Source organism: Ischnura elegans, chromosome 8 (genome assembly GCF_921293095.1).
Source record: "Ischnura elegans chromosome 8, ioIscEleg1.1, whole genome shotgun sequence".
Classification (NCBI taxonomy): Eukaryota; Metazoa; Arthropoda; class Insecta; order Odonata; family Coenagrionidae; genus Ischnura; species Ischnura elegans.
This window is the reverse complement of record NC_060253.1, coordinates 60,421,600-60,446,000: the sequence shown is the minus strand read 5'-3', so window position 1 is coordinate 60,446,000 and position 24,401 is coordinate 60,421,600. Positions and strand designations below refer to the sequence as shown.

Sequence of the window (24,401 nt, the reverse complement as noted above, 5' to 3'; positions counted from 1 at the left end):
ATTCATATTATTGCCCACGGAAAAAAATTCACAGTGCAAATTTAATGCAAATTTCACCATCTCTCACGCTTCAGATTTGAAATATTTCACAACGTTGAGTAAAATTACTAAAACTTTCGTCAATATTTCTGACTTTTGGGGTAACTCACATTCAGATTTTAAAAAGGCCGATGTGTCCTATCGTATTTTGGCAACCTCATCGGGGCTAAGGGCCATTAGCCAAGTCCCCGATGAGGTCTCCGGCATTGGAGAGGAAACTTTAGGCATTTTAAAATCTTGGAGCGGATTACTCTCAAAATCCATTGTTATTAAAGAAAGTTAAGTCAATTATCGTGAGCGTATCGTGTAAAGAGGTGAGATAAAACAATTTTATTTTCATTTCACCGTGTTCAATTAGCATCTCTACACCTTTTCTCTTCTATTTGCATCCTCTTCCTTCTTTATCTTCTACTAACCTTGTGTAATTATTCCTATATATCGAATAGTATCACACGTTCCACCATTCCCCATTGGAGGCGCTCCCAAGCCATTTTGGTCCGGAAGGAAACTATCTACGTCGTTGGACGTGTCTGAAAGCGTTTTTACAATTTCCATTTACCGCTCTGCACGGCAGGTACTAGTAAAAGCCTACTGCATGCTAGGGACTACTAATTTATCTCACTTGTTTTACAGCACCTAAAGAACACCAAACGATATCGAAATAAGAATTAAATAATTACCACTCACTCGGGAGGCTTTACGTTCTTGCTTGGCATGTCCTCAATTAGGACCAAGCAGCTCTGTCACGCTCTAATATCTATTAGTGCTTAGCTCCCTCTAAATGGAAGAATTTATCCCTTAGCGACATTTCGAAGACTTTAAACTTGATTATCAAGGAACAATCACATTTTCTGCAGGGTGTGAAGTACCGAATGGCCATGTTGAATTGAAAGGAATTGGATTGTCCTCCGTTTCATTTACGATACAATAAAGTGACTATTTAAGAGTTTTCACAGAATTAAAAAAAAAATTGTTTTGTTGATGGAGTAGGGAATTTAGTTTTGCATGATATTAGAAAAAAAGGGTGATGAATTGAAAAATGAATATCGTATCAACTATTCGGAGGTAAGCTACACGTATAGCCTCTAATATTTCAAAATAAATGTTTTTGAATGGATTATGTTTTAAAATGATGCTTCGTGATTACCATATTTTGAACACCGGATGTAGTTTTTGTTGCTTTTGCTTCTTAAAACATACGAGCATTTATAGATCAGCGGGGATATTTATGAGAGAATTTAAGCCATCAACCTTCTTACCGATGTAATCATAATCCGGACGCGCTATGATTAGATTACCGCCATAGTTATAAAACCGGGCGCAACTTTATCGTTCGGATTATCAGGAGGATAAGCATGATACGTATTACTCAGAATAACAGTTTTTATGCCACATATATTTTATACACATAAGTACTCCTCTTATCTCTTCTCTGTCGTAAAACTATGAGGTGTGCTGACTCAAGGTAGATTATCGTCGCTTGCATGTTGTGCGGATGCATGTTTTTTCCCATCTTTAAAAATTTTAGCATGCATTAAAGATATTTCACTGTGACATTAAAGTAATTAAATTACGTCTCGAATATAGCTGTGCTTACTTGGCTAACAGACTGTTATGCTATTGAATAGGATAATAGGCGATAAACTTGGTAAATATTTGGCTAAAATTTATTTGTCATGAACCGTCAATTCTCAGGGCATGCTTAACCAAATGCGATGGAATTTGTGCTTTATTCGGTATTTAAAAAATAATGTTGATTAGTATCATGGGGTGTCGGTTTTTCAGAGTTAAATGCAAACATTTTTTCCAGCTTTTCGGTATTTTTGTATGCCTTCATCATGTTGTTTTTGCAATGAAAATGAGAATTGAGGTCAAGAGAAAGATAGAAAAAAACTCAATTATAAAAAAATTTACTTGAACACTACTTTCGCGAGTGCTTATCTATGCTGCAATGAAACTAAATTTCTTTTTTCCTCTCCCAACAGGTGATTCCCACGTTCACCGAGGACCTGTCCCCGTCCCTTCCCGCCTACTCACGCATGTGGGCCCCGTCGCGAGTCTCCGAAGCGAGTAGAAGCAGAGCAGCATCAGTTTGAAGAGCAATCGTCACGAAACAAAAGAAGAGCGGAGAGGAGATCGTCGCTACTATGATCCGCGCCGTCTTCCGCCGCGGCTCCGCCCGCTACTTCGCCCTCGGCGCCCTCCTCCTCAGCGCGGCCTATTTCCTCTACTACACCAACTTTCGCGGCACCAACGGGGAGGTCGGAGGGCCCCCGGAGCCCGGGCACGGCTCCTCCTCCGCCCTCAAGGGCTCTTCCGGAGACGCCCAGGGGCCAGCGGATGGTCCGCTAGGAGGGCCGCCGGATGATGGCCCGCCGGCGGCGCCGCAACAATCTTTGGATCGCAACGAGCAGAAGGGGGATGTATCCTCGCGGGAGGAGAAGAACGAGGTGGGGGGAGAGGGGGGTGGTGGGGAGGAGGAGGATGGAGGGGTGGGGGAGTGGGTGGAGGAGGACTTGGTGCTCGGGGGCGCGAGGTCGTGCCCCGCCGGGGGACCGCTCATCGCCTCCAAGGCGGACGTGGACACGGTGGAGCAGTTCAAGAAGTTCGAATTCCAGGTCAGTAACAAGTGCGCTGAATGGGGTGGTTTCCTATTTTTTTATTGCTTAAATCGAAAGATTATTACTCCTGGAGTACGTATGTCACGCTTTTAGATTTTTAAATGACGATATCTATTTTTCGCGATTAAATGAAAAATTAAAAAATTTCAAGCGCGCGAAAACGCGTCGGCTAAGTATGAATGTTGGTAAAAGCCCGTGTGACGTCATTCTGGTTCCGGCTACCGCTGTGTGAGCCTTGGTGCTAGGCTATGAGCGCCGCTACGATGCAGGCTGCTAGCGGGTGGTAGAATACCTTTCTAGCAGGTAGCATTTGGCTTATTTATACCCTGTCAAGCGAAGGAAACCTTCCGACCATAGGCAATTTTAATAGGTGATTATTAAGAGATATTTCCAAGAGCCCTGTGCCTCATGCATCCATTGGTAATCTCAGACGATGTAAAACTCTTGACTACTCGAATAGCATCTAGGTCCCTTTGGGTTAAAATTGACCATTAGAGTATCGAAGCTAGTCAAAGTTTGTGAAAGTAAAGTTTACTATTTTTCCCGACATCCACATGTCTGAGGAATCGTGCAAGCCACCACCAGGTTGTGTGACACGGGTTCATTCCACGAAAGGAAATACAGCACTCATAAAATATACAATTATTGGTACAATATAAATTGTATGAAGGAATAACTCATTTATTTTACATATGCAAGTATAAAACTCGGTTTTGAGTCAGCCCTGAAGACATTTATGACTCAAGGATATTTATCCACATGCATTCCATCTCCCCGTATATTTTCTCTGGAGAATATTTATGTAGCAATTGCCTCGTTGGCATAGTTTTTGTAGCAACAAGAACATAAATGACGAAATAATTTTCGCTTCAGATTTTAATGAAGTCGACGAAGTACAACTTAAATGCTAGTGATAAAACTGAGAAAGAGGCTAACGGGATGAAATGTCGTATATTGTGTAGAAGTAAGAAGAGGAATATTCAAAACTATTTTTATGCAGCAATCATACTTTTTTTTTAAAGTACCTTGCCTCTTTAAATCCAAAAATTTAGCGTTAAAAGATAAATATAGGACAATGTACTTACGCTTATGAAACATTCAACGATTAATTTATTCAAAAACTCCTTCAAAAGTTCGAAAAGCCATCACAGGAAGCCGGAAAGTATGTTATTTTTTTTAGAAATAATCTTAATACTTGAATTTAATTGCACTATGAACCTTCGCGACGATTCGAATCGTTCATGGAAACGATAGATCGAGAGCTCGCAACTTGGGATGAGAGCGCACATTATCACAAGAAAGAGGTGAATTAGCAAATACCTTCGTCGCGAGTTAATTCAGGAGGCCGAGCTAATTGGAATTCTATCGCTCAACCCAGGGAAAACGTTCACACAAGAAGGAGTGCACTTCTCTCGCGGATACCTGCTCTCCTATTTTTAAATGGTGCTAGTTTCTCTCTTCAAAACAAAAACGCAGAAACCTGAAGGAGAGAAAGAAAACTTTTATTAGCGCTCCAAGAGAGTAGAAGAGACCCGCTTCCATGTTAACATGCTGAGATGAAGTTCCTTTTTCACCCTTTTCATTTTCTTCTCGTATTGAATTTAACTTACCGATTAGCATCCGCCTTCACGAAAAAGCTTTAGGTAAAAAAAAAAAATTACCTCCAGAGAGTCGATCCAGCTACGTTCCTGGCGCTAACGATATAAATATATTTTCTTTTGTTTTTCGTTTTTACAAGAGTGTGTTCCATTTTTTCCTCACTCCACTTCTTTAATCCCACTCCCTTTGCTTACTTCCCACCACACCCCACCCCCCTCTGGGCCTTAACACACAACCTTTTCCAGACAAGTGACATCTCAAGATCCCGTGAAACAATTTCAATTACGGCAAAGAGCCTTCGCTTCGAACGCAAGGAGTGGAGAAAAGGGGGCGAAAAGAGAACAAATTACAAAAGAGCCCTTAAGGGCTTCTTCCCCCCCCCCCTCCCCTCCCCCCCCCCCCCCCCAACGCACCCCACCCCTTCACTCTACACAGCCTCCCGCAACGCCCAATTACGCGGTAATTACGGCAGATTAAAAAGTAAATCGGAATCAATTTCGACAGTTTTACAAAGCAATTTACGGCTTCGTTAGTCATGATAAAGCCCCCTTTTGTTTTTCCCTCTCGACGCCCATCGCTTTTCCTTTAAATTTTCTTTTATTACCCGCTAACTTAACTTTTCGTCGCGGAGAATATTTTCATTTTCCGTATTTTAGCGTCTACTCCTCTCTCTTTTCCTCCACATTATCAGCTTTTTATTCTATTTATTTTACACATTTTCTACCCTTTACTTAATCATTATTTTAATTCTTTGCAAACTCTGGGCTTATTATTACGCCAATTGAAATCCTTAGATTTTGCTACGGACGTATTATTACTTCTTCCGTCTTCTTAAAATTCGTAGTTTGCTCTTTTTCAACCAAGTGGTAAACCTCTAAATTTAACCTCCGTATAAACAAATGAAAAAATAAAAGCAAAATTCACTCTACAATATAATACTAAACAACCATTCCTCGCATTTAAGGCTGGTTATTAAGAAATAACACAGAAGTATTGAAACTGTCCAGCACTGGGGTACTGATTTACAGGGTATTGGTTTACTATGGTCAGCACGGTAATTGCTGATTGATCGACCAGCCTTGACGACGTTGAAAAAGTATTTCATCGAAACGTTGGCAGAAATGGATTGCCTAACCCGGTGGGAAGCCCGTGAGACATTCACAGACAATTAATAGCAGATAATGCATCCCTCCTTAAAATGACTTTCCTGTCAAGGGAAACTATACTAAAGATAAAGAAACTCTTTATGTGACCTGTATTAACTGATTGGGTTGAGGAATGAACTATATAAAAAGCTATGAAGACATCCTCAGGAAAATTTTAGAGAAATATCATACGAGGAGATAAGCACCTAGCTATAGAAGTAAAGAGGTGGGAAATTAGAATGAATTTGAAGATAAAAGATACTTTAGAGGAGTAATTTAGATTATCCATAGTGTTAGAGCTGTCATTGATAGGTAGCACAGAAATACTGGAAATCATAAGAATGATAAAATGAATTCTAAATAGGCAGATGGAGGGGCAGGTATAGATATTAACAACATGATCGAATGCTATTCAGTGCATATGATTCCGGGGTTGGAAGTAAAAAGCTAGAACTAGACTCGAATATAAGCGCATTGCAGGGGAAAACAAGGCCCACATCAGGAAGTAGTGCTTTGTACGTTGAAGACGAGTATTTTAGTTGATGTTGAACCATCCGTAGCTGCACCAATATTTTGTTCTCAAACTTCTTTGACATTTTGATATCTTGGGGATTAGCACAGGGTTGGTACTTAACCTAATCCTTCCAGGAATCGCTGGAACTAATCATTAGTCAGCCGAAGGAAGGCCTCGGAGGCTCAGAGATCAAACGCAGTTCATTAGCGGGATGATCGAGTTCAAATAGGAGAGGTTCATTGATGTTACCTGTGGATAATCTCCTGCTATCACATTAAATTGATATTAGGCTACGCTTTATTTTTAATATATTTTTGTTCGTATTTGGATTTAGTTTCAGATAAAATGGTACTTCATGTTTGGTAACAACTATCATGCAATGATATCTAATTCAATGACCCGTTAAGCAAATCCTTTTAGACGTTAGCGGATGATATTGAAATTAAAAAATGAGTAATTTCTCTAAAATGACTATTAATGTTATTTTTTTAATTGAACCCGAGTATTTTGCACAAAGACGGAACAAGAAAAAGCATGGGTTTAGAACATGAAAGATTTTAATTTCAATTTGAGTCATAAATTGCTTACCTATCTTCATGGATTTATTTTTCATGGGGAAATATCAAAATAAAGGAGAAATATACTTTATAAAGTTTATTATAACAAATATAATCTTGAATGAGTGCGAAATCGGATGCTGTGTTTTTTTATCGGCAAAAAATGAAGTTATGCGGAAAATTTTCTTGTCGAGTGCTTCATGAAACGATAATATAAGTAGGAAAAGAGGTTCCTGGAGATTTTATTTTTAATAAGGTAGGTATATAACATTTTCAGTTGAAGCACTTGTAGGAAACCATTAAATTATATCCTTACTAAATATGTAGTCTTATAACTTAAGGACCTTTTTTAAGGACCTCACATTTTGCTGGATAAAAATTCAATGAGCTCATTCAGCTAATAATTTGTTCACCTTTAGTGGAAACATGAATAGACTGGTTATTTATTTAATTATAATTTTTTCTCATTTAAAACTATAATTGCATTATTAGAGGATATATTTACGTTTAATTTCTTTTAAGTTTAATACACTAAATGCATTCCTTTGAATTCCATGGAATCGTAAATTTTCTGAGTTTATTTTTCTATTGCCTTCTCATTCCTCAAGAAAAAAACTAGCTAGACCTCATTTCCATCAATCAATTTCCCTTTCTTCACCAGTGACCGTGTATTTTATTTATAGCTTGGTAGAATTTTCTCGAAGGGGTAATATAACCCTGAAGGTGGGCGTAAAAGCTGAAAATTCTAGGAATAAAATAATCGCGGATGAGGTAGTGTGGAAAGAAAAATACAAGCGTTGAAAATGGGAAGCCTTCAATCAAGGTATCAAAAAGAGTTATTAATTTTCGCCTTTAATTTTGCTAGCATTTTTTATATTCCCTCGCTAAATAAATTACAGATTCATTTACAACTTTCTACTCAGTGGTAAAGTTCTCTTTCCGCTCCTGGAACCGTATATTTCATTTATAAATTGTAAAAACTGTTAAAAAAATGAAATTATGGTAATTTGGCGTAAGAGCGGAAAATTTCTCGTAGGAAATTTTGAGGGATAAAAATGACCACGCCCTGGAAAAATTGAAGGTTGAATAATTAAGAATGGAAATTAGCATTAATAATCAAATATCAAAAGGCAGCAATCTTTAACATGCATTGTGAATTAAAATAATTATTTCTTCCTTGGTTTCTATCAATATCCTCTACGGTATTTGTATGATTGTTTACATAGTATTCTCTATATTTGCTAGGGCTTAAACATTTTCTCAAGCATTATATTCAGGTGATTTTCTGCCGGTAAAAATAGATACAGAAGATGAAAGTACGATTTCCAACTATACAACACGTATAATGAACTAAAATTAAGGCTTCATCGCGTGGTCTCCTATTTAATCCTTCAAAGATTTGAACATTTAGGATTCCTACTCCATCACTGCGACTTAATTAGTTGAAATTTGTTCTCCACGTAAGTCCATGCATTTAAAATAAGAAAAACTGACTATCACATTCACATTTTTCAAACCACTCAGCGTTGAATCACGGAATATTTGGCGAAAATTTAAAAAAATTAATTACCTCTCTTAAGGACCGCACATTTTGCTGGAAAAAATCAATGAGCTCATTCAGCTAATAAGGTGTTCATCTTTATTGGAAGAAGGATAGACTGGTTACATATATTTACTCTTAATTTTTTCTCATTTAAAACTCTAATTGCATTTTAAGAGGATATATTTACGTTTAATTTCTTTTAAATATAATAGTCTAAATACCATCTTTTGAATTCCATGGAATCGTAAATTTTCTGAGTTTATTTTTATATTGCCTTTTCACTTTATGTAGTTATTGGACCGAATATAATGATTCGATGTCCCTAAATATTTCCGTACGCTATATATTTCAACTATTTTGACACCAATTTTATCTCATAGTCCATCGTTTCACCCTCATTTCAGAGAGTGTACAGTAAATTTTAACTCGAGGCTGTGTCGCTGCTTTCTCCGTACCGCAGCGACCGATGGGAACATTAATTAACCCAGGCATGAACGTGAAAGACGAATGGAAATGAAAGAATTATGAGCCTGAAAGTGTCCTCGTTCGCCCAACGGCTGCACTGTAAATGAGCCTTTTCTCTCTCCACAATGATCAACCCCGGCCAGCAAAAAAAAAAAAAGAAAACACTCCTATGCATTATCTCACTTTAAGAACTTAGAGTTCAGCGAGTGTTACACATCGCGAACCATAACACTGCTCTTCCGATGAAATAAAATCGAAATAAAAAAGAGAAAGGCACAGTTGAACATTTTGCAGCGTATCCTGTGGTATCCACGCTTCTCGCCTCTCACCGTTCTTCCCAGGGTCGCGGCCTCGACTTTGAAAAACATGGTCACGTCCTCCTCCCGACCAATGGGAGCTTGTTTTCACTTGACCCGAGGTGACGCCGTGAAAGGAGGAAAAGAGTGCTCATCGTGGAGGTATCTATGCTCCGTAAAAAAGCTTTCGCTTTATTCTCTTTACGTTGCAGAAGTCGTAGTAGGCATTCGTGTGACCGTTTTGTCGCGGCAGCGAATTGAAAGCACCGGAGGAATTCATGTCGCTGTTAGGCTCGGTGCGCCGGCTTTGCTTGGCGACGTGCCCGTACGTGCTAAATGTGAATGTATGTACGGACGGATGGCGGGAGATATTCTCCACGGAGGCGGACAAAAGACCGGGGAATGACAGCGGGGTGACACGGGTGCGGTCTCCGGCCGGGGACGGCGCGGGATCCGGGGGATAATATCGAGCGACCGAGAATGAGAACATTTCGCAGGTGTTGGCTGCGGTGCATCGCTTGGGGAAGGGTGGCGATAGCCCGCATAAACGACTGTGCCCGCTTTAGTTCTCCTGTCACGGCTATTAGCCGACGGCCAGAGTGAGGGTCCCAGCCTCCAGGGTCCAGCATACATCTACAAGTACGTAATAACCCGCAAGCCGCCTAAAAAGTGTGTGGCAGGGGGTGGTAGGACACCAGCCGTTCTTACATAATTTATTTATTTTCATGGCCCCGGAAACTGCTCACTGAAGGCCTTTTACATCGGGGGGTATAACATGAAACTACTATCACACACAAACATGCCCTGGATAGGGGCACCCTAGCCAGGCGGGACTCGAAACCGCGACTTTCGGTTTAGATGGCGAGGACTTTACCCCGCTGCCACCGAGGCCGGCGAAAAAGGAAGTTCTCTGAGGAAATTACGACTAGCATCTATTAAAACCCTTTATGGTTCAGGGGAAAAACCAATACCCATATCTATCCATTCGGCAAAACATCTCTCTTAATTCTGTCTTCTGTCGGACCTGGAAATATAGTGTGGCTCTAATATCATGTTCCCCGTGTCGCTCTTAAAGAAATCCATTCTCAATTGTTTGAGCAAGCTAAGCCTAGCGCACAGCCTCCGAGTTTCCAGCGGCTCCTGGCCCAATTCGCTTAACATTTGGGTAACGCTGTCTATACGCCCGTTGCGGTTTTTGACGAACCGCGCAGCCTTCCTTTGTATTTCGCTCAGTTCGCGGATTATGTATTGTAAGTCTTTTGCGGATTAAGTCTTTCATCATTGAGGCTGTACAGAACGTCACTGACGAAAATGAGGACAAGAGTATCCATCGTAGTTGAACTGGCACTAATTTACCGAAACACAAATACAGATGAAGTTTTTAAGACTTCCGCGGTCCATATGTTGTCAATTAATAGAAACTATTAGGCTAACCTGCGTCTCGTGGATTAAAAGCCGTCGTTTCTTCCTCTCTGCTGGGGATATATTCAGGAATAATGCGTATATTGTCCGACAGAAGTGATAAACTAAGAGATATTTTCACCCGAACCATAATGGACTTTAATAAATACTATTCGTATTTTGTTAGAGCATTTACTTTTTATATTTACACGGCTGGTGTCCTAACACCCCCTGCCACTCCCCTCTTTTGGCGGCTGGCGGTGTATTAGGGCCAAGTGCCCTAAAACTTGTGTAAAAACTAAGAAAATATGCATTGATTGCAAACTCAGCTCACGGAAATCAAGGATAACTATCAACATGGGAAGGAATGAAGTCCCACCATAAGCTATTCTGACTTTTGCACTTAAAGAATTTTTTCCATTGTGCGAAGGCGTAATACAGGATCTAAAACTGAGACCCGTCAGTCAGAAGACAAGCATTATACCCAGTAGGCAACCACACACTCATCATATACCTTCCCAAATCCGGGGAAATGTGAATTATATGAGTTAGAACTTTGTCAATTTCAATTAATTTATTATCGTGGGCCTTTATAACTCATGAGATATTTCAAAAGTGCGCAACAATTCAGGAAAAAGTATTTGACAGAGATGCCTACGAAGGAAAAACACGACAGCAGCGCTCAAAACAAAATAAAAACCAATACCAGCATATACATACGATTGCATCCCGAATACGGATACCACAAAACATGTCTAGACATTTTAAATACATTGGAAACAATATCACTACTTATTCAAAGGAAAATGTTCAGGTCTAACAGGAAAACGTATCAGTAATAGAGAATTATATCATGAATAAAAAATATATTCTCTCCACTTCATATCAGTAATCAATCACGTCAGGGTCGCAAGTTACACTGGGAATTGCCATGAACTAACATTGACATTTACACTGCCATGCTAACTAACGTTAACATTGCCGTGAACTTAACTTTAATCTTAAATAAATGTATTGATGGAAAATTTCTTACTTCTATCGGTATTTATTTCCATAATCTGGCAGTGGATATGATGAAATATTTATTAAGGTGAGATTTTCTATGATGGGGGATATTAATGTCAAAATTTTTATTTATGGTGGGAATTAAATGAATATTTCTTTTCCAACTAAATCATTTGTACCGATAAGGTGGGTTACTTTTACTTTTAACTATTTCTGAAAATTAAGAAGTGATCCCTTTTAAATTATCAGGAAAATAGCATGTTACTGCGCAAACCTGGTTCAGGTCAATTTTCAATTAGTAAGGAGGTACAGAAGTAGTTAATGTTCTTAATTTTACATAAAAATAGCAGCTTATTTTAAGTAACACAGCATAACCAATGTCATTTTGAACATAAATAATAGCTCAAGACAAAACTAATGCAAATAAATGTCTCCGATGCTATGGTGATAACCGTAGCTTTTATGTTTCACTTTTCCCTATATTTCCTTATGCATGCATTCTCTCTTTCTTATTTATATATTTTTTATGTATTTTCCGCAATTCCATTCCCGCGGGTTACGAAGTATTCTGTAATAATATCTTCGCCAATTGATCACCCCCCCCCCCCCCAATACAATGACTCTCCCTCATTTTTCTCCTGCTCCAGTTTTATAAGGTATTCACTGAGGTTTATCTATCTTTTTGGATCGCTCCATTTGTCCAAGAGATATCCATTGGGACTCATATTGAAGCCAGATTATTGAATAGAATGGATTATCATGACACGTTTCAGTCAAGTGGCGACCCAAAGAAAAAAAATTCTTTTTTTAATCTTCTCTCTTTATTGTGCTTGAAATATGGTTTGATTGACGGAGCCTTATTTTAGTCGATTCAATATAGCGTGAGTCCCTAGATTAAATCATTTTGTACATTAAATGCGATAGACATTTTTGAATTCTTTAGACATTTAAGCGTAAAAATAAATTTTCAAGAATAGTACGTGGGAGGCTTATTCTTTATTGCTGCATAGCGTACTGCGTGGCGAGACATGAGTATGGTATATCTAAGTAACAAAACGCGCTGCACTAAATATTTTATTGAGACAGGCTATGTTTTGTTTAAATTTTCTAATGTAACTCAATTATTCTTCTTAATTATACACGATGTTGTTGTCTCTTTTAACTTATTTTATTCAACTGCACTCGTAACTTGTAAACAACTTTTTCTTACCCTTGACAACCCTTTGCTTATTTATAAACTTCAACAATTAATGTTGTTGATTTAAATTAACATTTTGTTAAAATAATTACTATTTACTTTAACATTTACAAGTTATAGATGCAAAGGGAAACAAAAAAGCTAATGATAGTACGTGGTAAGTATTATACGAGTGAGGTTTAGTATAGCGCGAGACCTCAATGGAAGATATGTTCATGGCCTCAAAGGAATGATAATTGGAGTACAAAGCCCTTCCTCGCTAAAGTTTCATTAGGTTACATCATCGTCTGAAAGACCACCCGTCTGGGGTCAGGCCACTATTCCAGCAACCTTGCTGAGATACCTTCGCTTCGGAGGCAAGGAGCAATTACCATTGCTTCTGCAAGTTCAGTTATAGGTTTCATCAAAGCTAGCAACCGCTTCCGCCATTCCAAGGTGCTAGTTCGTGGTAGAAATTAAAAATCATGAGAAAATTAAGGTAATGAGATTTTCTAGCTGTGAGATGGCGGAGTTGAATCAAGGAAGGGAGGGCATAAAATGGAACGGGTGGAGTAGCTTGGGAGCCGAAGTACTATTTTGGAGAAAATTGCAGACTTTGGAACTAGAGATACAAGTTTCCGTGGCTTCTTATACTTTGTTTTAACAAAGTTTTATTTTTGTTTATCAACTAACCTAAATGGTGGTATTAATCTGTTTATTTATTTATTTCACCACCTAAAACGGTACAAAGGTTTTTTTACATGGTCTCAATAAGTAAATAATAGCGCAATAATTATTATACAAACAGAAAACTAAATTTTTAAACATAAGAAGTGGCATTATGGGTTTGACATAGGTGTATTGTTCAGGCGACATTTGAAAATAAATAGTAGAGAAAAAGATGTACGGGGAATTTTTCAAGTTAAACAAAGGTATTTGATAGAAAAGAGATCGTCAAAAAATGGAAAGAGGTATCGTTCAATGTGAAGCACAGAGTCATTAAGTAAGGTCCGAGGAGGAACATGAAAACGGGAAAGAGGGAGAATTTCGTTGGTCCGGAGAGAACCGCTGAAGATTCTATGCAGAAACATAAAATCATGTAAGATACGGCGAACAGTTATGCTAGAAATCCCGAGGGAGGAAAGGTAAGAATCAATCGAGGATAATATGTGTATGTGGGGATTTGATGGCGGGCTACATCAATGAAAAAGTTGATAAGGCGGTTGAGCAATGAGTGATGTATGAAATATCATGGCAGTGCAGTCATTTCGTGCCAACCAATAGAAAAGATAAGATAGAGGGATCAGAAAGAATATTTAATCCTCCAGAGTAAAAAAATATGAAGAATAACGAATTTCAAGATTACTAATAATTGGCTGGAAGAGTAACAATAACGTGTTAGGCATGGCGGGAAAGTAAAGTGTATCTCTTGAGGAAATAATAATAATTTCACCTCCATTTACCTATCGAATTTAGGAATTTACCGCCCTTTTTTACAATTAATTTTATGGAGAGGTACATAGATGCATGCCTTGAATGTGAAAAAATCTTCAGTCGAGATTCGAACACGTAACCTCTGAATTATTGGGCAAGGACTTTACTGCGCCGCTACCGAGGCCGGTAATTCATGGAGGAGACAGACAGTTCGCAAGGAGCGAGTACTGAGTGTCAGGGGATGTTAAAATCTGTTTTAAAGGGTAGAATGTAAAGTAGTCAAGGGAGGACAATGAATAGATATATGGATAGAATGAACGGGAGTAGGCCTATCGTGGATTGAAAGAGGGTTTTATAATTTTGGAGGTAAGACAGGCTGGGTTAATCGGCCAAATTCGCCAGATAAACCAACCTTGACGGCAGAATGTTGTGAGGCCTTTGAGTGAAGAGGAAGATTATTCACAAGCTTGGTGTATTTGGTTAATCCATGTAAATTCGTTTCGTACTTGAAGAAAAAACAGGATAATTCCAATGCAACTTCTATCAAACTTGTTTCGGCTGTAAAAATGTCATCATATGTTAAACACATGACCGGTAGTTAAGCTTTTGCTTTGAAAGTACGTAACCACTATTTCACGCAATTCATTTCCAAGATTAGGGTGTTCATTTGGAAATCTAATTAAAGGCTTTGTGTTATTTTATAGATTTATTTTTAATTTCATCCCAGAACTCCGTAAAAGAGCAACTTAATTCCAGCAATCCAACCAATGTATCACAGAATATATAGAGAGAAAATGGATGCAATGGTAAGCTTTCTATTACAGTACAGTACTTATTGTTTTGTTGCCATCCCTATTGCTTACGGTTCCTTTGGATCCTGTCCGGTCACAGTTAATACGGAAATACAAGGTTCCACTGTACCTTGCATTCTTAACGAACGTCTAGCCAGACATTGCCAGACAGCGAATAGCGTACAGTTTTAAAATGGTAATCGCTGTGCTGTTTCACAAGCAAGTATATGAATATTTAAGGATCGCAAAATCTGGAACTACTGCACGAAAGCGGAATACTCTTATGATTAATTTTGAAGGGATATTCTCGGGAGCATCGATCTTCTGCGTGCACCATGAACTTTCAATCTCGCACTTATTACAAGATCACCCATGGAATTGGAAAATAGGGAAAATTTAAGGGAGTAATATGACGAGGCTAAGAATTAAAGACTCGTTCCTTGCCGGACGGAAATCGAACGCGAAGTTAACTAGGTCAGGAGGCTTCTTTTGCTCAACCCCTTCACCACGTGCGCATCGACCGGTAGCTTTAATCCGCCCTGGACAACTAGTCTCTCAAGTTCGAAAAGTTTCCTTTTTACTCTTGCCCGCGACATCTCCAGTACAATGGTGCACCTACCAGTGGCGTAGCCAGGAATTTCGTTCGGAGGGGGGTCCAAAACCAAGAGGAAATTTTTAGAAAAACAGGGTATTAAGTAGAGGGTTTTAAACTAACTTTAATACTTTTCATAATCGAAAAAACTTCATTGTTGAAGAAATATTTTGTAAATTCGTGATTTTTCAATATTTTGTTTTCTTTTACGAAGGAAAATATTTTTATTTATTTGGGGGGGAGGGGAAGGACCCCCCGGGCCCCTCTCCTGGCCAGGCCACTGACACCTACCTGGAAATAAAGAGCCTTTTTTTTAACAGCTGTCGCAGTTTGAAACATCATGCATATTTTATCATGGGATGTGATAACAAAAATGTTAAACTTCGTAAAATGTTCTCGGGATCGCCACCGGGTCAGGAACTGCATGCGAACTGCCTTTGGCAGTGGGCAGTTATGCAGACTAACAATACTAACATGGGCTTTTATGCAGTTCCTGACCCGATGGCGATCCCGAGAACATTTTATGGAGTCTATTCGCCGGGAAAGCAACAAATCTTTCCCCATAAATTTTCAATTTACGATTTTTACTTTCTTTTTACAATTTACACTACCATTTCAAGTAAAGAATACCGGTGAGTCACTTCATCATCACCGCAATTAAAATTACAGAGTTCGGTTGCTCCAACGCGACGGTTCGTAGGGATATTTTGCCATCTTCACGAATAGGTCCAAGTTTGAATTATCTTTTGTTGAAGTCCCGCAGTCACCTGGGTGTATCTCTGTTGAATTGTTTCACGGGCGTAATAGAAACTCAATTTTTATAAATTTATATAAGATTCATGGAATTTTGGAATTTCAATTACGGTTAGGCTATGTTGGTAGGGTTTAGGGCGAATGTAGGGTATCGATTTTTGGGTTTTGATGGAAATTCGTATTCCAGAGGTGACTCAGCAGAGTCGTCATGAATAACCTTTTCAAAAAAGCTTTTATCAATGTTTCCTTAAGCAAAATGGCGGACCACGCCTACAGAGCGTTGGTGCTAGTTAACATCTTTTTACGGATGAAACCGTAAGAGGTCTTAATCATTAAGTTACTTTTAAATATTGTTGGATTTTTAAAATATAATTTTTATTTTTTGAATTTGTATCTATTGACTATGTAAATTAATAACGGCGGCGGTCATGAAATATGTCATCCAAGATATCACTCTAAGCTTTCTATTTCTCCGCGAGCAAAGATTAAGTTTAAAATTGAAAAAAATAGGAAATAATGCTTTCTCATTTTTATCGAATCTATTTTAGTAGCATTTGTTTTAAACAATATTTCCTTCCCAATTATTTATTCAAATCAATCCGAGGTTGATGGTTCAAATAATAAAATTTCCGTGGCCGTTGTAAGGTGGAGCCACCACTGCTCAGTCAGTTGTTAATTAACTCCCGATTCTTTTAAGTCTGCCCTTTTGGCAAGTTAATGAAGTATCCACGACAGTTATGGAGACCCACGCGATACCCATTCAAATTATGAATCACGGATTTTATAGGATTCTACTGAATCTTTCGATCACTGCGCCATTTTTTCTGTAATGGCATTACCCTAGAGTCGAACTAAATCAAAATTTCCATGCCATTGAGTCTCATTCTGAATTAGATCCTTCGTCTCAGTCGACGTTTCAAATTGCCACATGTCTACTATAAGTACTTATCGTCATAGACAGATGTGCCTTCGATCAAAGCGTCGGAAACTTATCCGGAGGCTTGTGATGAATTCACCGCCATTATTTACCTAAAAGAGCCCATTTTCCTTTAAAATAGATGTCTTTCTTGATTTTTTCCTTATAAATAAAAAATAAGCTGCATGAGAGAAAAATAAGCTATGGTTGGCCACATTCTAGCTGTAAACAGCTGATGGATACAAACCTTACGACTCTAAATGGCGAGAAATGATTCCCTTTACAACGGGGAAAGACAGTGCGATCCAATAAATATCCACTGAAATATCTCATTCCGCATCAAGGAGATATAAATCACGGCAAAATACAAGAGCCATCGCAGCGTGGAAACCTTCTTCTATTCTTTACTGTCTCTCAATGTCGGAGGCAAAAAAGCCGGCTATCTCACTTCCTCGACATGCATTTAGAGGCGAGGCTTTTTAAGCGTCCTTTTGTGACTTCAATTGGCGATGATTTCTTGCATCGGCTGCGCCGGATACGCCGCGAAAAACTCTGACGGCCGGGTGCCTCCCGCCCGCTCTTCAGAACGAATCCTCCCGATTGCCGAGGCCTCGAATGGTGTTGCCGTAACCGCGTGCAATATCCGCCCGGATATTATCCCGCCGACGACTTTACGCGTGCGTCATGCCCTCGCGCGGCCGTGGAAAGCAATTCGAAAAACTGCCTGGGTGTGGAAACCGTCACGACAGCAGTTACCATGCGAACGGTATGAGCGTGTTATTGAACTTTACTTTTGTCCTCAATATGGCGTTTTGTTTCATTTATATGGGTAGGTTATAGATAGAAATAAGTGTAAAACAGTCGGTGGCGGCGGGTCCTCGCCTGCCAAGCAATAGGTCTCGGGTTCGAATAGGACACCCAGGGTACCTACCGAGTACTAGATTGGCCCTACCAAGGGCATGGATGTTCGTGAACGTTAAATTGCTAACTTGTTTATAAACCCAAAAGTAAAAGGCCAGTAAGTATAATGCTGTTTTCAGTAGTATACTGAATAAAAAAATATAGTAAGAATGCTCTTCCGGAAAAAAATTTAAAAATATTTTTACGAAAAGAAAACAATGCTTTTCTATAGTTTCACTCATCTCATTTCACAATTGTTTATCCGCTTTTATCCTTAAAGAAAACGCATTATACCTGCTCCATTAGGCATTATTTCGCCTTTTTCGTGGCGTACAACATCCTTTAAACCTTAGAGTAAGGACTGTTAGAGAGCGGATAGCTAGCACCCACTTCAGTGCCCATCATATGCATCAAAATACGTGAAACATTTACGCACCAACGATCCCGAGAGGAAAAATTTTAGAAGCTGCCATGATGTGGAAACCGCCACAACTACAGTCACCAAGCGAACTGTACAGGCGTGTTTTTTGAACTTTACTTTTGTCCTTGATACAGCTCAGTGTTCTATTTGTATAGGTATGAGAGATTGGTATATGGATATTTATAAATCCTAATCAATCGGCAGCGGCGGGGTAAAATCTCTGCTTGCCAGAAAAGAGATCGTAGGTTCCAGTTTCTCGTCGAGTTCGAGTTAGGGTAGTTTGCCCCAATACAAGGGCGTGGATGTCCGAGTACTTTTACTTCGTAACTTGTTGAAAAACCCCAATGTAAAAGGCTATAAATGTAAGAGTAACATTGGTAAGGCAATAAAATGTAAATAATGGGCTGATTGTGTAGGTTAGGCACAAATAGCATCATTTCAGTTATTCATATTTTGATGATTTCAGAGCCAAAAAAATTATGCTATTTTTACTGATATTTTGTAAGCATTTACTTCATCTCTGATTGAATTCGTCCCCTAATAGCTCCAGGTATTTCACCTAGGTCATAACTGTTTCTCATTTTGAACTTATTATCCAGGATTTCTGAAGTTAAGCGCGCACGATGCACTTATTTTAGCCAAATGCAATTTCCTTTATCCTTCTCAACTTTTAAAATAATGATTCACGGAAGATAAAAGTTTTAAACTCCCAAACATTAAGTTTTTTCTCTTATTATTTTCTGAATAAAAATACCAATGACTCAAGCTTTTCATTTCTCTACCTCATTCCCCAAAATTTCGCCCTAATCGTTTAAGTGTATTCCGCTGCAAATTCAGCCCTTACTTTGACCTAGTTTGCTAATAGGCCTGCTCCGTTCAACTCTCTCAAGGTAATAATACCATTTTCCTAAATTTGACTCATTTTCTCCGGATAATTGAACGAACATACTCTAATATTTTTAATTGGGAAATAAATATGCAAGTAATGCCATGAGAAATAATTATTTTTATTAAAACCGATAAAAACACATTATAACTCGCCACAATCAAAACAATACACTCAACAATAATGGCAGTTTTTAAGGATAGTTAAAAGATTAAGGCTAACGATACCATTAATTCTTCATTAAACTATGAACGAGTGATTTCCTTAATGCCTGTCATTCAAAATGAAACACCCTGTCTGGATTCGGTCGTAGAAATAGAAAGCGTACATTGGCACCATTTAAAAATCAATTGCTCATTATAAAAGAAAAAATGAGGTTAGTAAAATAAATTTTGAACGTGGAATCCAGTAAAACAAGTAATTTTCGGTGCATATATATCTCAAATCACTCATAACGTGTGAAATTACTTTGAAGCGTGTTACTTCACTTGGTAATGAAGCTCCGTTGGAATTGAGTCAGGAGTTACACTTCCTGCTTCTTGCATTTTACGCCAAGTGATGGCAAACTCCAATAATTCAAATCTCTCTAAGCTCATTTAATAACTAAAAATTTCTCACATGTCAATCTTGTTTGAAATTACTAATTGCTCCCATTTTCATGATGTGAACATTTCCAATTTGCCAGTAATCCCTCCTGAACAAGATAAAAATTAAACTTTCCAAAAATGTACACTCTGTTATCATATTATCTGACATCTACATGGAGTTTCATTAATTTATTTTCTATTAAAACAACTCGATTAACTTAATCTTAACCAGTGCTTCTCTTACTCCCATCTTTCTTTTCTATTGTTCCTCATCCATTCATACACCTTCTTACATTTTGACCTTGTAAATGGTCAATAATCTCTCTCTCCTAAGTCATTTTAATATCTTATTTTATATATCTAAACAAGCAATAGAAAATGAAAAAGAGGAGGCAAATGAATGGGCTAAATAAAGGTTAAAAAAAATGAGGGAAGTCGATGGTGTCACAGCTTTATGCACCGGAGTATAATATTCACAATGAAAATCCACTGTTAGCGGTGGTAGAATTATTTTATGGGTTTATTTTTTTATTAATTTGGGTATTGACCAGGAATGTGAATGATAAAGCATTAATTTATTGAGGAAGAATTCTGAGGATAGGAAAACCAAATCGGTGGATATCGTTTATTTAGAAATACATTCAAATAGTTCAGACCTCTGTCTCTCCTTGCATTTTCCATTCACTATTATTTTCTTTAGGTATTTTACTACATTATTGTAATAAAAGTGAGTTAAAAAACAGGCGCAGGACGAATTCTGTGAGAAGTATAAAGCGATACAAGTATATGTGTGCCTTGGAAACATGTTCACTTGCACTTGGAGGTTTTCTTAAAGGAACAATATTTCCCATTACCAGTTTAGCGTTTTCAGTTTGGTATATTCAGTTCCAGCATTTTTGTAAGATTCATTTACATAATAGTTCATTATGCCTATTAATTTACGCAAGGTAAATGCATTCTCAGACTAACATAAAAATTCAACTGATTCGGGCGTTATAAAGTTGAAGTTTGATATTGAAATAAGAAGTAGTTGCACTTTTTAAGCATTATAGTTGGGAAATTTTCAATTACCTTTTATTCCAATATCTCTTACTTATATGCATTTGCCAAAGGTAATTCAATCAGCGAAACCAAGGAGGACTATAGAGGAAAAATAGGAGGCGAGGTCAGAAATATGCCGGTGTTTAGAAGATGGTGCGGAACTTCCGTCGGCACCTAAGCTTTTATCAATCTCCCCTGCGGATGCTTTGTCCATTTCGCCAAAGAGTCGTACTATTCCAGTGTTATGAAGTGAAGTCGGCCGGGCTAAAATTCGCGGCAGGCGTCACGTTGGCGGAGGTTTAAATAATGAAATCGATTCGTCAACTCTGAGACGGGCCAAGGTATCGCTAAATCAGGAGACGTGAAGCATCCTTCCACGATCGCGTTACTCTTTTGCCTTCGGCGAGGTCGGCATCGCGTGTTGGCAGAAATTGCCTCCGAATCACGAACGCCCGTCGAAATAGAGCGAGCGGAAATATTCCAAATCGGGTTATTATATTTTGTATTGACATAATGTCTTTTGATTCCGGGAGAAAAGCGGAAACTAAAGCTCTTTTCCAGTTCACGTCATTATATTCATGTATTGGTTTTTTTGTTTTTAAAGAAAAACTTCAAATTGGTTGTTCGTGGTTTCTACGAAATTTGATTTTAGCTTCTTTTTTTGAGATTTCAATTTTAAATTTTACATTATTTTTTAAGGAAATCACGTGACGCACAACTTTTTTTTCGTATTTTTATCGTGTTATATATTTTAACAGAATAAAAAAAGGAAGTCCGTCTTCAATGCCAAAGTCATGCATTGATAGATTGATAGCCGACCCAATCATGTAATGTATCTACATCTACATTTGCATAATGCTCTGCGAGCCACATTCAGGGTATTTGGCAAGGGGTGGTGAATCTTGTAAGAACATTGTCACATGCACACCACACGGACGTAAAAATGTTACGCACACTAGCAAATTACGCTTCCAAATTCATGCAAAAGCAAAACTTGCCAACTACTCATGAAGGTAATCTGCCAATAAAGCTAGCTGCTTTCTTCACCAGGGTTATTTTGCGGATAATTTATGTCTTGTATGTTCCATTGCTAGTTATTCCACTTCCCAATAGCAGAATTCTTTCCTCTTTTCCAGTTTTTGTTTCCCTGTAAGAGATGAACGAATTCCCTGTATCTTCACAAAGCTAATGCGTATTGGGGTGCATTATGTACGATTTAAAAACGACTGAATCATTCTCTATTCTTTATCGCAGTTTAATTTGAAGGTTCAAACATAGTATGAGTCACAGAGTTAGCCGGTTTAATTCGAACAACTCGCTTGATTATAAATTTGTCTAGGGCGTACAAGCTCGCAAACAATGCACTTTAAAATATCACTGATTTGTTATTACAAATAAAAGTTAAAAATGTTTTACGATGGCATCCCAAAGTGTGATCTCTGCGTGGGAAGCTTAAAAATGAATCGACTACCTTAGCCAAGTGGAAGAGAGAGGCTGGTAATTTTTTCTTAACGGGGCACGATCCGAAAAATCGCTTCTCCGAAAAAATCCTCAGAGATTAAAATCTTCCCTTCTACCCAGAGAAAATCGAGGATTAATGCTGGAAACAATCTTAATTTTCGGTAATTATCCTCGGAATGACGAGCGTTCTCCTCGTGGACTACCATTCATGCGTATTTCGTGGCGAACGATGGGAAAGAAAAGAGAGAATGTAATAAACAAAAGAACTTGCGCGTTTATTCCGCTATCGCTCGGGACGGGAAAACGCTTTTGAAGGAGCCCGCAGTAAGGCAGGGTGGAACAAAAGGTTCTTCCACTTGTGTAAGATGCGGAACAATTGTAAGGCTGTAGAAAAGTGGAAGAATAAGAGGAAAGAGGGATGCTGGAAAGACAAGGAAAATTGGGGAGTTGGATGAAGAAGTAGGTAGTTGTGAAAGAGCAGGTAATGTACGCGAGGTGCCCTTCAACCATTCAGTCTGCATGATTGAGGACCTGGGCGAAACTCCCACGGTGCGTGGGCATGCTTATATTTTGGAAATCAATTGAATTTCCTCTTTTCTGCAAATAATTACTCAGTCACTCGTTTCTATCTCATTTTTATGCACGTAACTGTATCGATTCTCCGCGACGACGGGAGAAAAACAATTGAAGTCAATAATGGACAAAAAATTCTTGTTTATTGCGTGAAAACAAACAAAAAGGGGATTCATGTAATGAAAATAGTGACGTTCGGTTGTATGCGTCGTCGCCTCCGATGTTCCGTCCTTAGTATTTATTAATTTTTTTCGCAATTTGAGTCGCAATTAATTTGATTTGTGAAACAATGGCACGGGTCGTCCCTCCCGGCTTTCCTGAGTAATAGCCCAAGGCAATTGTGTTTGTTATTTGTGCTCATTTTATAGGAAATAGTAAAAGTGAACATTATATATCCCTACCCTCAGATGCACTTAGTTCTCACATTTGTGATTTCTGTATAAATGTGGATTCCACCGACGCGATGTCGAGAATGCTGATGATAAGCCCATGAATCTCCCTCGAGGTTATACTCACTATTAGGATGCATGCTCCACATTTTATCAATATTTTATAGAACCCACTTCCGACCACTAACTGGCTTATTCACTTATTCAAACAAATGTTTGGTTTAAACGAGACGAAATACGGCAAAAAAATCATAGAACCGACCCCATTTGAAATCGTATGAAACCCGAGGTAGAATTGATGAAACACTAAATTTTTCAACTATTAAAGTGTTAACAATCTGTAAGTGCTATTATAGGTTGGCCTTATCTAGGGCATGGATGCGTGTGATCGTCTGTTGTTAGATGCTGTTGAAATTGACGAAGTATAACACTCATTGTGCTATTTTGGAGGAAAATGAGACCAGAAATAAAAAGTACGTATGCATATTCGGTCGCTATCGTTAAATTCAACATGATAAGACATTGATAAATGGAGGAAAACATCTCTCATGTCGGTAGCGAAAAAAACGTGTGTACGTTTGTTGCTAAATGCTATTGAACCCCTGAAGTGGAGGCCTAATTGTGCTGCTTTCGGGGAAAAATGAGATAAATGAATAAATAGCACGTATGCGCGGTAGGTCGCTAACGCTACATTTAACATGATACGGCATTGATAAATAGAGGAACACAACCTTTAGTTTCAAAAAAAATATTTTCAACAACAAAACACTCCTAATTTCTACTACTTTTTGCATTAAAAACCTATCTTCATGAAGGACTAATACTCGAAGTGAAAATCTGAGACTGATAATTTGCGAAACGTAGACAAAGAAATAAATGCACAAGCGTCGAGCGAGAAACGGCGATTGTGCATACGAAGAACCAACGCAAATTCATACGTTGTTCAGCTTTTTGAGGTATTCCTGGAAAACATATTCCTCCACTTAAGCTCGCGTTCGTGGGAAAGTCGTGCTAGAGGAATGCAACGGGATTACAGAGTACTTCACATTCCTGCAATGCCCTTCCATTATTTACCCTCATTCTTCTTTTTTTTTTACATTAATGGCAAGGCGGGTGTGGGTCGTTTGGTTATATTTCTCCCGGAGTAGTAGTATTCTGGGCCGAAATTCGCGTTCCCTCCTTTCCTCGGCGTGATGGAGTTTCTCGGGTTCCTCAAAGACCCCCCCCTTCCCCCAACATCCTAATGACATCATTTTGTAAATGGAAATGCTTGGCGCTGCGTACATTGTTCCCGC

The 24,401-nt window shown here is 38.5% G+C and overlaps 1 protein-coding gene and 1 long non-coding RNA gene across 2 annotated transcripts in view; both read left to right on the top strand.

Moving 5' to 3' along the window:
• LOC124164011 overlaps positions 1-2,153 on the top strand; it is a 220,921-nt gene extending 218,768 nt beyond the window's left edge. Inside the window, exon 2 of the long non-coding RNA XR_006865932.1 lies at positions 2,025-2,153. This is a non-coding gene — a long non-coding RNA (uncharacterized LOC124164011). The remainder of the gene's footprint in view (positions 1-2,024) is intronic.
• A 400-nt stretch (positions 2,154-2,553) lies between these two features.
• LOC124163413 (alpha-mannosidase 2) overlaps positions 2,554-24,401 on the top strand; it is a 1,009,237-nt gene continuing 987,389 nt past the window's right edge. The window contains exon 1 of the mRNA XM_046540303.1: positions 2,554-2,657. The gene's annotated coding sequence lies outside the window, so the exon portion shown is untranslated. The remainder of the gene's footprint in view (positions 2,658-24,401) is intronic.